The sequence below is a fragment of the Dermacentor andersoni genome, chromosome 6, assembly GCF_023375885.2.
Source record: "Dermacentor andersoni chromosome 6, qqDerAnde1_hic_scaffold, whole genome shotgun sequence".
Classification (NCBI taxonomy): Eukaryota; Metazoa; Arthropoda; class Arachnida; order Ixodida; family Ixodidae; genus Dermacentor; species Dermacentor andersoni.
Genome location: NC_092819.1, coordinates 68767660 through 68780823, shown reverse-complemented (window position 1 = coordinate 68780823; position 13164 = coordinate 68767660). Strand labels below are relative to the sequence as shown.

Sequence of the window (13164 nt, the reverse complement as noted above, 5' to 3'; positions counted from 1 at the left end):
TGCGTTGGCGCGGTGTCGCTATAGGAAGCATCGGGAGACGCTAGGTCTGACACGACCCAGCGTTCCCGTGAAATTGGCGATTCAAAAAACTAGAGTGGTCAGTGGATCACCAACCTGCACACAAACTGGCTTCGGCAGTCCAGGAGCACTTTCGCAGGTAGGTAGCAAGTAACGGTCCTCGAGCATGCAGGATCGAAGAGCAGAGCGCATAAAAACACATCTGCTACGTCCAGGACGTCAAGAGCGTCTCGTTAGGCTAATAACAAATTGGCAGTGGCTTATTTCGGCTATGCCAGGATATACGTAGCGAAAGCTAAGGCATAGCATGGTTAGCCTCGGTTAATCTTGATTGCAAGTCCAGATTAGTCTAGTTGTCTAGCTATGTTGCGGCGTTTAGCCAGTCGTTCGGCGCGCTGTTCGTCTGTTTCCTGGGCGATTCGTTTCCTCTTCATCTCGTTCCGATCTCGATTCCAGGCCTCCTCCTGCTTATCGGAATTATCGCCGTCCATACTGCCGCCTTAACTGTGGTTGCGGCGCACGCGAGCTCTCCGTTTCAATCCTCCGACATGTTATCAGGCATGCGACGCAGCTGGCGAAGCGAGTGGAGGCGAACGCAACGACGAGGAACGCGGTGTGACGTCATGTGCCTCCTCGGAGCACGGCCACGGCGAAATCGCACGTTCGCGGCCAGTAAAGCTTTCGCTTTAAAACATATATTGAAGCAAAAGGTAATTTTTCACGCTCGCGGGCATAGCATAGACATAAAAGATGAGAACTTGCGTAGTGTAGCAAGCTACGTCACTTAGGTTGCTATGCTTTACAGGCTATACAGCGATCATTCGCGCTATCTGAAGAGTCCCGTACATGCGAAGAAACTACTTGTTTGCTCACCCGCTGTGCTGGCTTAACGAATATTGTGTTGAGCTGCTAAGCACGAGGCCATATCATTCCGACCGCGGCGGCCGCATTTCGCTGGGAGCGAAATGCAAGAACGCCTGTGTGGGGGCATGTTAAAGAACCCCAGGTAGTCAAAACTAATCCGTCACTGCGGCGTGCCGCATAACCAGATCGTGGTTCTGACACGTAAAACCCCAGAATTTGCTTTTAATAAACAACGCTTCATGATATTGTATATATAATGTCAGAAACTGGCTGACGTTAAGAATACTAGGATGTAAACATCGTTTTATAGTGTGATAACGGGTGTGCATTATTCGAAAACTATTCGATTCAATTCGCGTAAGGCACTATTCGATTCCTATTCGATTCGGTCTCAAAAATCACTATTGTGACGTGGAAGTGACGGTGAATAATACAGCGGCAAAACTGTGAGTGATGAAACTAACTTTTATTCGGCCAATTTGGTCCCCCAAAAAACAGGCTACACTCAAAGCACAGCGATAGCGACGAACATGGTCGGCGGTCGTCGAAATCTGATCAGCGGGTCAAGCGCGTCGGCTTTTTATACATGAGTCATGGAAGGTTCCAGAGTAATCGCTGGGGCCCGCGTGTCTTCCATAATTCCAGAATTCGCGTCGCGCACACATACAATCAGATTACACCAGGTTCGGTGAAAACAGACAGCGGATAGAACCATCAATAACTTTCCTGAAACTTCCGATACATGCAGGCGCGTCCTGCGCGGAGCGATAAAATTTTTTAAACAAGTACACGTGTCACTATTCGCGCACACACCTACAATAGACAAGCATGGGATTAAAAAAAATCACGAGGCGTGCAGCGTTGGCATACGGTCTTTATGACATCATGTTAATATGACTACTCGGGTATGACTAACGACGAAAAAACGCATGAATACTGCGTGAAACAAGTAGTCGTTTGAAATATCAGTGCTAAAACATTAAGCAAAATAAATTCTCCGTCGAGCCGGATTCGAACCAGCGACCTATGGATGTCCGCGATGGTCAAACCTCTACAGTCCACCGCTCTACCAACTGAGCTATCGACGGAACGCTGGCTGTCTCTCGACCAGCGCGTCTCGACAGCGGCGGTGCATCGTGTGACCCACTTGAAGGGAGGCGACGCGTGTCACGTGCCCCGATCGCACAAAACTGGTTCAGCCGTCGCTCGAGAATCGGTATTTCTTCACAGAATGCTCGCGCCGCCGCCGTTACACAAGCAGACGCCTTCCTTTGGCTGACACGTTGCTGGTGGGGTGGAATCGTCTTTGCAAAAGAGAGCAAGAAATGCTGCACGGTGCGGGATGGACGAGGATAATGGCAGTAAAGAAGGGGACGGTGCTCCACTCCGATGCGATCAGGCATGTTTTGCTTTCAATCAGTTCGAACAGGAGGCCCACCTCCCGCAGCCGTTTGGGCCGATTTCTCGGATGTATGGGCGACTTCATTATAGTGGGCGCTATCCCGTAACAGAGAGCGTTTATACTTTTGCCTGGCGTATCTTTCTTGAAAAGAAACAGCGCGGGAAAATGAAGTCGACCCACCGTGGTTTGTCAGTGACAATAACGATCCTCCGCTGTGCATGAGGTCGCGGGTGGATATGCGCAAGGTCCTCGGTTCGGAAGTGCAAAGTATCCTCGTAAGAATAATAACAACTTGTACAATTTATACAAAACTATTAATTTGTATAAGCAAACAACTTCTACAACACTGAAAACTCACTGTTTGCGTAACAAGAGGCTTGGTAAGCCGGAAAGGACCCGTAAACTAAGGACGGCTGGCGACACCATTTTAAAGTTACCGCCCTCCGGTTCACCATGACGTCATGCATTTTAAAGTCCTCTGCTTGGAGCTAGCTATTTTATTATCGGCAACAATGACCTTCGTTGCAGTGTATAAAAGCCAAACACCGAGGATAGGGGATTTTAGAAAACTTTTACTGGACCACAACGGGCTCATGTATGAGAAAGTACACGTGGTATAGCGAAGCTTTCATATATGGAAACGCTGTGGCTACAGAAATGCGTCCTAAGTCTACCTCCAGCTGACTTTACAGGTAAAGTATAAACCCCAGCCAAGCAATCTTGCGCGCGACAGCGACAAGCGATGCGATGGAGATGGCTGTAGCGTTCGCTCGTGGCCTACAAGTCGTATACCCATGCGAGCTACGATTTTGAGCGACGTTTCTCCGGTGTGGCCAGTATGAGGGCAGCAACATACGCGCCGAAACTAGCGTGACGTGTGCTTTATTACTTTAAGTTGATGTATTTTACTGTAAAAAACAGCATAAAATATTTCTGAGCATCTTACTGTAGCTTCATACCCTTGCACGTACAAAAATTCAATCATTTGCTCCTTCTGTGCGACAATCGGTAGTATTTGAGTGATGTACATCCAGTTCGGGCTTCCCGCTATTGGCTAGTCGCTCATAGCACCTCCGGGCTATGACGGATAGCTCATAGCACTTCCGTGCACCTCCGACGGATTCTAGGTTTCTAGAACCGAGCGATCGGGCGACAAGAACGAGCGATCTGTTCAAGCGACAGCCCGTTTTGTCGCTCGAAGCTGTCGCTCATCGCCGTCGCGCACAAAATCGCTCTCATGTACGGCAATCTGTACGGCAAGCTCATCTGACGCCGTCGTGATGAGCAGAAATAACTTGCCTGCCGAGCTCAGGCTTTCACCGCGTCCTATGTGAAATACATCCAGGACGTGCTGGCGCTTTGTCGCAAAGCGGAAACGGAAAAAGTTGCGCATATCCTCAGAGGTATCGCGGATGGCGCGTTTACACTTCTGGTTTTTTAGAACTCATCCACAGTGCAAGACGTCATCAATGAATGCCGACGCTTTGAAGAAGCAAAAGGTCGCCGCATTATTCCGAACTTCACACGTCTTCCGAACACGGCTGCGACGTCTACCTGCGAGGACCTCCTTCTCCCGCCCAGTCCAGCCGTTGCTGCTGCATGCATCAATATTATGCGCATCATTCGCCGCGAGATTGAAGCTGCCTCCCCAGTTTCCCTTCAGGCGGTAACGCCGACGAGTCCCGCGCAACCATTTCCCTTATCCAAACCACTGTGCGTCAAGAATTAGCAAACGCAGGATTACAGACGCATGCCCAGTCAATGGACCCTACCGCCCACCCGCCGCACCTGAGTTATACAGAAGCCGAACCGTTCGTCCTCGTTATCAGAATTCCGCAGAATGGTGCACTTCGGATGACAGGCCCACCGGCTTCTGTTGTGGACGCATCGGACACATTTCCCGACATTGTCGCAGTGCTTGAAACTCACGGCCTTGGCCAAGCTATCGAAGCATCCGACGTCCAGGTGGTAGTTCCCGAGTGACGGTACACAATGACGACGACAGCGCTCCGCCATCATGGCCAGCACGATCAATCCGCTCCCCTTCGCCATGCCGACACCTGCCCCGCTCACCTCTGCGTCGTCGCTCTCTTTCCTCCTCATACTCCCGCCGCTCAGCGGAAAACTGACGGGCGCAGGTCCGAGTGATGAGCCTGCCACGACGACCCGACTCGAAATTCCTCTGCTCACACTACCTGCACAACCTCATCAACGTAGACGTGGAGGTTATACCTGTCATCGCACTCATTGACATCGGCGCCTACATATAGGTCGTGAACTCAAACCTGCGTATTCGTCTGAAGAAAGTTCTTACCCCTGCTCAGATCGCTGTAGTCCCCGTAGCCGATGGTGCGACTCCGGCTGTTGCTGAGTTGTGTACCGCTCGTATCACTGTTGCCGGACGCCACACTTCAGTTTTGTTTTACGTCATGGATCAGTGCCCAGATGCAGTCATCTTAGGACTTGACTTTCTCTAGGAACATTCGGCTCTTATTGACGGTTCTGCAGGAATTATCCAGCTTGCCTTAACTCATGCCATTGAGCCTTCTGATGAAGATGAGACCCGCGCGGGCGCGCACTTTGGCCACGTCGCAGATCGCTTTAAAGACACACGAGCGCTGGCAACGCGTGTCTGGCAGACGCCGGCATCTACGGCGTCCGCGATTCGCGTGTCCGACGCCGTAGAAGACGCCGCAGTTGTCTCCACTCTGTTCGGGCGGCGGGCGAGGAGGACATCGAGGCACCCTAGCAGCCACCGGAGAAGAACGCCCCCCCCCCCCCCCTTCCCTCGCCTGAGCCCCTTGTTCGCGCGTGACAGTATATAGAGGGCACGTTTCCGGCCAGCGTTCCTCGCTCGCCCACGCGAGATTGAACCGCGTTGGCCGGGTCACACTCGCGCGCTTTCGCTCGCACATACAGCATACGGCGCGCGGCGACGGATTTATCGCACTTGTGCTTCATACGGAACCTCACGGCGACGGCGACGGCAGAAATGCGCCTGGAGTGTCCATAAAATTGCTATCGCAATAAACTTCATGCGACAGAAAGCTGGACAGTTTGCATTCAGCGGTTAATATTACAGATACAGAAACTATCGCAATTCGGCGGTTTTGTTAGCGTGGCGGTAATATCTCCAATTCCTACGCTGAGTACCTGGGTTGGATGTATACCGATTAATTAACTTTCTTCTGCTTTTTCTTCTCTCTGCGTGGTAGTTCCCTGGTAGTTCCCTGACGAGGCGAAAGCCTTTTCACCACTTATACATTTGACAAGGCAAGACGATAGGAAGCAGTGCGTCATCCGCGGCCGGGCTGCATGCCACACGCATCGAAGCGTCGGAACACGCGTTTAAGTAAGTTTCCTGTGTCGTTCTCACACGCGTTGCAGAGCACATGTAGAAACAGTGGAATAAATGTACTCATACGTATGATCCGACGCTACATATAGATCTCACCAATCTGGCTGTCGAACTCCAGTGAGAAAGCATTGATTGTTATTTGCCATCGTTCGCCTCGTCCCACCCCCCCCCCCAAAAGAATATAATGCCAGAAAAATAATAAACGAAAAAACAAAATTAAGCAAATCCAAAGCGCACCTTGGAAATTATGTGAAGCCAAGCTTTCGTGTAATAAAATGGTTTAAGTTTGCCCCTTTCATTGCTCCTTTGATAGAGGAGCTTTCTCGCTTCCATGCTACGCAATGTGCTAAATCTTATATTTGGCCTGTATTTTGTCATTTCTTCTCATTTATTCTAAATGTACCAAGAAGGGGGGGGGGGGCACTCTTGGAAGACCCCCCGATGTGGGTATGTCATATAGTATGGAAATCATAATCATAACGCGGACAGGCTTCCTTGCCGAGCCCCTCAGGGGGGTATGTGCCATAATATGGAAATCGTAATCATCATAAACACGCGGCGGTCATCTCAAAAAGCAAGTTTGGCACGTTATGGGTACCGTCCGCTCCATGGCCGATCCCCCGTTGTGGATGCGGTGTAGGACAGAACAACCTGCAAAAAAAGACTGGTACGCTGCTGGCCCGCTGTGACCGCAAACACCACCCCTGCGATCGTCGTCTGCATGGCGCTACTTCGGCCGCACCGCGCCACAATGGAGGGCTTCGGTGCAACAGCACCGTAAACTTCTTTTTCTTTTTTCGGGAGGATTTGCCTCGAGGGATGAATATTAAAACAAATTTAAATAACCGCTTCCAACTGTTCATGGTGCATTAACTGCAGCAGTGTCTTTGAAAACTTGTCGTCCATCGCCCAACGGCACCGTGAACTGGTACGCGTGGTGCATTGGAACCACGCGGGAATCGAACGGAGCCTTTTTTTTTTTTTTCTGCACTGATAATGAAATGGAGAAGTCCTATACTTAAGCGATAGTGTAAGAATCTCAACAATGAATATTTGCCAGCTAGCCCAGTTGTCTGTCAATAAATGAGTTTCGAGATTGCTTTCCACTACTACCTGGGCATATGCGACGTGTACATCTCTAGTGGCGCAGAAGACAACGCGCATCTTTACAGCGAAGCCGTTAATGAGACTACAGAAGGGTCCAAAAACGTCATACACAGGTTTTCCCGCTTTTCTGAAAAGATTTATACCGCTACCGAAGTTTATAATTGAGGGAAGTGTGAGGAAACTTCAGAGTAACGTGCTGGCAAATTTTGAAGTGTTTGTGCCAATTAGGGTTTACACGAAATTTGTTAAACTCTCGCAAAACGAGCACAGCGCTAAAGGCGGGGACAAAAAAAAAAGAAAGAAACACACACACACACACTCATGACGCCGCGTCTGTCTATATTTTCCCAGTGTTCTTAGTGCTTCTTTCACGGTGAATTACCAACAGGCCCAAGCCTCTACCATTGCCTCTACTCTTCAGGATAGCGGAAATTTGGGCTTGTTGGTTCATGATTTTCGGGTTCTCTAGCGCAGAGGGAACGACCACAAAAAGAAGTACAAGAAGACATACAAAGCGCAAACGTCCGACAAGGGTTTATTTTTCCAGTGCATAATTTTATACGCTCGCACAACGACGCCACGCATGCGCAAATGCTTTCCTAAGAAATACTTGTCCCTTATCGGAAATGTTAAAACATGGGACGCTTATACACTCAGGACCTTAATCTCAAAATATTTTTCAGCCTCTTGTGAGCTTGTCATGCATGACGCGTGACAACGGTGCATGCGCTGAACAATGGTTCACGTGCACAGGATCTACAATGAATGGCGAGCCACCCGTCACGCGCATTTTTGACACTGTCATTGTGTTCTCTCTAACTCTGTCATTTTAAGGCACCTGCCCGTGTGCTCCATGAACTACTGTGCTATAGGGGCATCTGTGCGATATATGTACTGTGTGACTGGACAAAATTGTACGCTGGAAAAATAAACCTTTGTTGGTAGTTTGCGCTTTGTGTGTCGTCTTTTCCTTCTTTTCGTGGCCGTTCCCTCTTCGCCACACAACCCGAAGACCTCTACCCCTCTCTACTAGACCCTCGTTTTTGGCCCGTTTAGAGGCGTTATGCGAAACGCTTACAAACTTTCCCCGCTCCCCTGAGAGGATCAAAAACGGCAGAAATTTCATATCTGCAGGCAACGAAGAGCTGCTCTTCTGGTGACGTGTGGGTATTGGCGGCGAGGAGTTACGCCTGGCTGGCGCCTGGCTGGCGTAGTATGAGGGATCACGTGGTGCGCTCCTCATAGGTTTTGCTGTCAGCGCTCACTGAAAACACCACGCACGAGCTCTCCCGGACATTTCTGCAAGTGCTTTCGAAACGAGAGAAGTTTTTTACTGTCTAAATAATAATATTGGGCAAACTAAAAGCACAGAATCGTTTAGAGACGCTATCTCTTTACCGAATACGCACAGTGAAGGCACGTTCACACCGAAGGCGGAGCGGACAAGCGGCCAAGCGGATCCGGCCAAGCGGCCGCGGATTTTCCGCTTTGCGGAAAATACGCGGCCGCTTGGCCGGATCGCGCCCAGACCGATTTTTTCCGCGCGGACAAGTTGGCCGCTTTGGCCGCAGCCAATCAGAACCCGACACAGAGGAAGCGCTGGTGAACGAATGTAAACGAATGTCTCTCTCTGCGCTTTTCGCTTCTGTTCTTGAAAAGCGTCAGAACGGCAAGTTGGGCCAGTTGGTTGGGATTCATAGTAAGGTTTATTACAGCGGAACACAAGACAAGGACAAAAGAAGGTATAAAAGGACGACACGGCGCCGTGTCGTCGCTTTATACCTTCTTTTGTCCTTGTCTTGTGTTGCGCTGTAACAAAACTTGAAAAGCGACTAGCCAAGGGGCGAGTAAAATGCCAACGATCTCGTCTTCTTCGTCTGAGCTCATCATTTTGCAGAAGTAGATAGCGGACGGGAGCGCGCCAACCCACGACGAAAAAAATATCGAAAGTGAGCGTACCAACCCAAAGTGCCGCGAGATGGCGGCACGTCCCTGAAATTGCTAAAGAAATTGCGAGATGCCCCGCCTTCCCTGCGAGGCGGACCGCCAGGCAAGCCGTCCGGTCTGAACAGGCGCGCGCGCTCACCGCCTCGCCGCGTTGAAAATCCGCTTGGCCGCTTAGACGCTCGATGGAGTCTCCCGAACCGGCTTCTTGCGTGAAAGGTGGGTAAACGCTGAGAGCAAACTATGTGAAATATGCTCTTTTGTATAACTGAATGGAGCGTAATAGAATGAAGCCTCAATGTAGCGATCGCACAGATTCGCAGCGACCGACTGCGCGTCTGCATGCTTGTCCGCGCACTGTTTCGCTTTCACCGCGTGCGCATTTTCGCACCGTGCCGTGAGCTTTAGGTCGCAGAATATGAGCATTTGACATGTACAAGCAACCATTGTTGCGTGGGCGCTATCAGAGTTGTTCAAAAATAATTTCATCGTAGAGACTTCGACGGGGACTGTGATGTACCGTCGCGACGATTCAATCTTTTTTTTTCCTCTTCTAAATTCTTGGACGTTTCAATATTATTTCTCGAGTTGTGTCGCACTGTATGTTTATCGGTGTTCTCAGCGTGCGATTTCCCGCTGCTCCTTTTTTGTAATCCAGTGCATTAATTCATTACACAAACATGACCATATGCCATGATTTTTTTTAATGTGCTTTTTACCCCTCCCTTTCCACTCCAGTGAACTTGCCAGTATCTATAGCATCGACAAGTTCATAGACCAAACCGTCATGACATTAGTCGGGCAGCGGACTCGGGCGAGCGTCTCAGTGCGCGTTTTCCGAACATCACAGACCCGGCGCCGTAGCAGAAATCTTCCTCGCGTCTGTGCTTGATTGCTGCCCGAGTTGTAGCCGATGGCTTTTTGCCGGTTTTATGTTTCGTGAGCCAAGCTTCACGCAGCTTCTTGTCCTGCGGCTACGTGTGAATAAGGCTACTGCGGCACCGAGCAGTAGCCTATCATGTTGCGCGCCTTCAAAGGCAGCCACTACCTATTGTAGTGCTTTCAAGCGTTGTAAAGGAGACGCTCGAAGTGGGAGAATCTCGCTACTAAATGAGGACCGCAGCGTACGAGGGAATTTAAACTCTCGTTGTCAGCTCGCTTCGGCGCTCCCGAAGCAGCCGACGCGGACCTTATGTCCACGTGATCCCTAATAGCACGTCACACCGACGGTGGCGCCAGCTTTTCCAGTGGTGGAGCTCGAGGCCAATACGGTGTTGGGCTGCTAAGCATGAGGTCGCGGGATCGAATCCCTGCCACGGCGGCCGCATTTCGTTGAGGTGAAACGCGAGAACACCCGTGTACTTAGATTTAAGTGCACGTTAAAAAACCCCAGGTGGTTCAAATTTCCGGAGTCCCCCACTACGGTGTGCCTGATAATCAGAATGTGGTCTTGGCACGTAAAACCCCACAATTATTTCTACTGGTGACGTGTACCGAAAGTTTGAAATGTGTAGAATAATTACGCGGTCGACTTGAAAATAATTACTGAATACTCGTCTTCAAAATTTTTAGCGTTATACGAGTCATGTAGTTGCTTTTTTCCCGGTACTCTCGGTCAACTATGTGAGGCCCGTTGTTTATATATTTCGTTGAATTACAAAGTATGCTGTTATTGACGAAATATAAATGTTTATTCTGTCTTGAGTAATGACAGAATCTACAGAAAATTACTTATTCAAACCTAGCTTACAGCTGTGCCGTACTGCCCTCATCAGCAATGTTTCTCACAGTCCGAAAATTACAGTGCAACATACAATTTTCAAATTCCGGGCAAAAAAGCTTAAATTTTAATTTTAATCTGTGATGAAACTTTCACGCTCCTGACTTGGTCAGAAGCGTTGCAAGAACTTACCAAACCGTCGTTGTTGTTTCCCCCCCCCCCCCCCCCCCCTATTTCCATGCCTCATACGAGGTGCCAGCTACCTAGTTGGTGTCTCCGGTGTCCTCGGTGTACTAAACAAGGTACCTTATCTATATTTGGCGGAATTAGGAGCACTTTGCGGGCAAAATTTAGAAAAAAGTTCGTGTGTTAATTGTTGCTTTTGCATTAGATTACCTGTGCAAGTGCTCCCGAAAGTTATAACCGTTTTTCTCGAACGCGCCGCTTTCATGGCATAACTACAAACACCGTCGAGGTCAAGTTTCGCAAACGTGGGGGGAACGCCATGACACATTTGTGCGCTAACTAATATGCATAATTAAGTACAGCTTTTGAAAATCATTCCTCTCTGAAGGTCTCGAAAGCGTTGCGTGACCATTTTACGCTGTTTCCCAGTGTATCAATTTAAGGGGGCTCTGTGTAACACAGCTGATATTTGGCGGAAATGAGGGGCACCTTATTGCTTAATCATGTGTGGGCAAAACTAAATGTCTATTAGTTATTTAGGCGTGTGCAATCATTACGTGTCCAAGCGCTACACATACGGTGTGCACAATTATACATTTTACGAGCGGCGCAAAATTTAGCACGCTGCTTACAGCTGACGCGACTACAAACGCCGCCAAGACAAACAAGAACGGACCACTATGACAAATCGTGTTCAATGTTAAATGCGTGCCGATTATATACAGCTCTATAAGCAATATTATAGCAATAGATTTCTAAAGCAAGTGTTTGAAAGTGTCAATACGCGGCCGTTGTCAGCTACGTACTATCAGCGTCAAATGAAACTTGTAACAGCGGAGCGCGTGGCCCAAGCACAAGTGAAGATACAGTGTGCGCCCTCCAGTCATCACCATTGACAGGCGTGCACATCCGGTTTGGCCGCACTGCGCGATCCCCCTCTATTGACATAATTTCGCTTCTGTTCTGGTTCTTACACTTGAAAGGGAGAAAACAAAAAATAAAAATGAAGCTCAAATATTGCAGTTTTCGGCGAGTCTTGTCGCACAGATCGCCGAAACCACAAGTGCTGTCGGCGAGAACAGCGGTGCGCGTGGTGCAGTTTGCACCGTCATCGCAACGTAGATAGGGTGACTATCTAGGGTGGCCTTCTAGCCACCCTAACGTAGATTCCACGACCTACCACGATCTACTGTACTGTACAGTAGGTCGTGGTAGATTCGCCCGCGCGGCGCGGGCAATGACGGTGCGAACTGCACCACGCGCACCGCTGTTCTCGCCGACAGCACTTGTGGTCTCGGCCATCTGTGCGACAAGACTCGCCGAAAACTGCAATATTTGAGCTTCATTTTTATTTTTTGTTTTCTCCCTTTCAAGTGTAAGAACCAGAACAGAAGCGAGGGGGATCGCGCAGTGCGGCCAAACCGGCTGTGCGCGCCTGTCAATGGTGATGACTGGACGGCGCACACTACTATATATATATATATATATATATATATATATATATACCTTCACTTATACTTGGGCCACACGCTCCGCTGTTCAGGTTTCATTTGATGCTGGTAGCACGTTTCTCAATGTCCCGAAAAGGTCTGCGTTGCGCGAAGATTTAGTCGAAATAGAAGACATCTTAACATCAATTGGTCGTAACAAATAAGTATAGTACCCCCCCCCCCCCCACCTTTTAATTTCATGTTTTACGAGGTTTGCCCGCTGAATTCGCTGAACTAAACGAGGCACCTTGCTTTCGTTTGGTGAAAGTGAGGGCCTGGTGATAAGTGAGGGTAGGAAGTGCTCAATGTCGTAGGGTTATTAAATGAGTCCTTTGCAATAAGTTACGTATGTGATCACTCCAGGGCGTTGTCACCGGATCATGCGAGAACGCGAAATTTAACCTGTTTCCCTGGCAGAACGACAGGTGCTACCTAGATCGAATTAGCGAAAATGCTATGGCAAATCACTATGCGAAGTCAAATGCAGATGGATCAAGTAGAGGCTGCGTTAAAAAAATCATAGAGTAAGTGCTCAGCTATGTTTCCCGGCGTTCCGACTGAACTGTATGCTACACAAAGTCAATATTTGGCAGATGTGTCGTATATGTGTAGGCAAAACGCAAAGTGGTTTGGTTAATTACGGCCATTGCAATAAATTACGCATTCGAGCGCTCCAGAGCGTACATGATGGAGTTTCACGAAAGGCGCACATCTTCGGACGCAGTTTCAAACAAACCAGTCATCGACGGTGAACCTCTTAAAGCACGTGATATAATTATACGCAACACACAAGTCTGCTATCATATTTTTCTTTTTTTTAACAAATCGGGCAGGTAACAATGTCAAATGTTTTATTGAACGATCTGAACCATAAAATGCGATCTTGCTGGCGAATTTAAGAGCATCTAAAGCAACTGTACGCGCGAAATCATTTGCTTCTAAGATCTCTATCGGATAAGCTAGGTCTCTGGTTGTATGGTACCACGGAGGAAGGAAACTAAGGAGAGGCCCTACCCCCTCCGCGCGCTAGGAGAAAAGTGTGGCGGAAATGACGTAGGAGGTTCTCATTTTCTTG

At 49.0% G+C, this 13164-nt stretch overlaps 1 non-coding gene across 1 annotated transcript; it reads right to left on the bottom strand.

The window, feature by feature from the left end:
* Nucleotides 1-1878: 1878 nt before the first annotated feature.
* Nucleotides 1879-1970, bottom strand: TRNAY-GUA (transfer RNA tyrosine (anticodon GUA)). The gene is given in 2 exon segments: nucleotides 1879-1914; nucleotides 1934-1970. It is a non-coding gene; the product is annotated as a tRNA-Tyr (tRNA).
* Between the last annotated feature and the right edge of the window lie 11194 nt (nucleotides 1971-13164).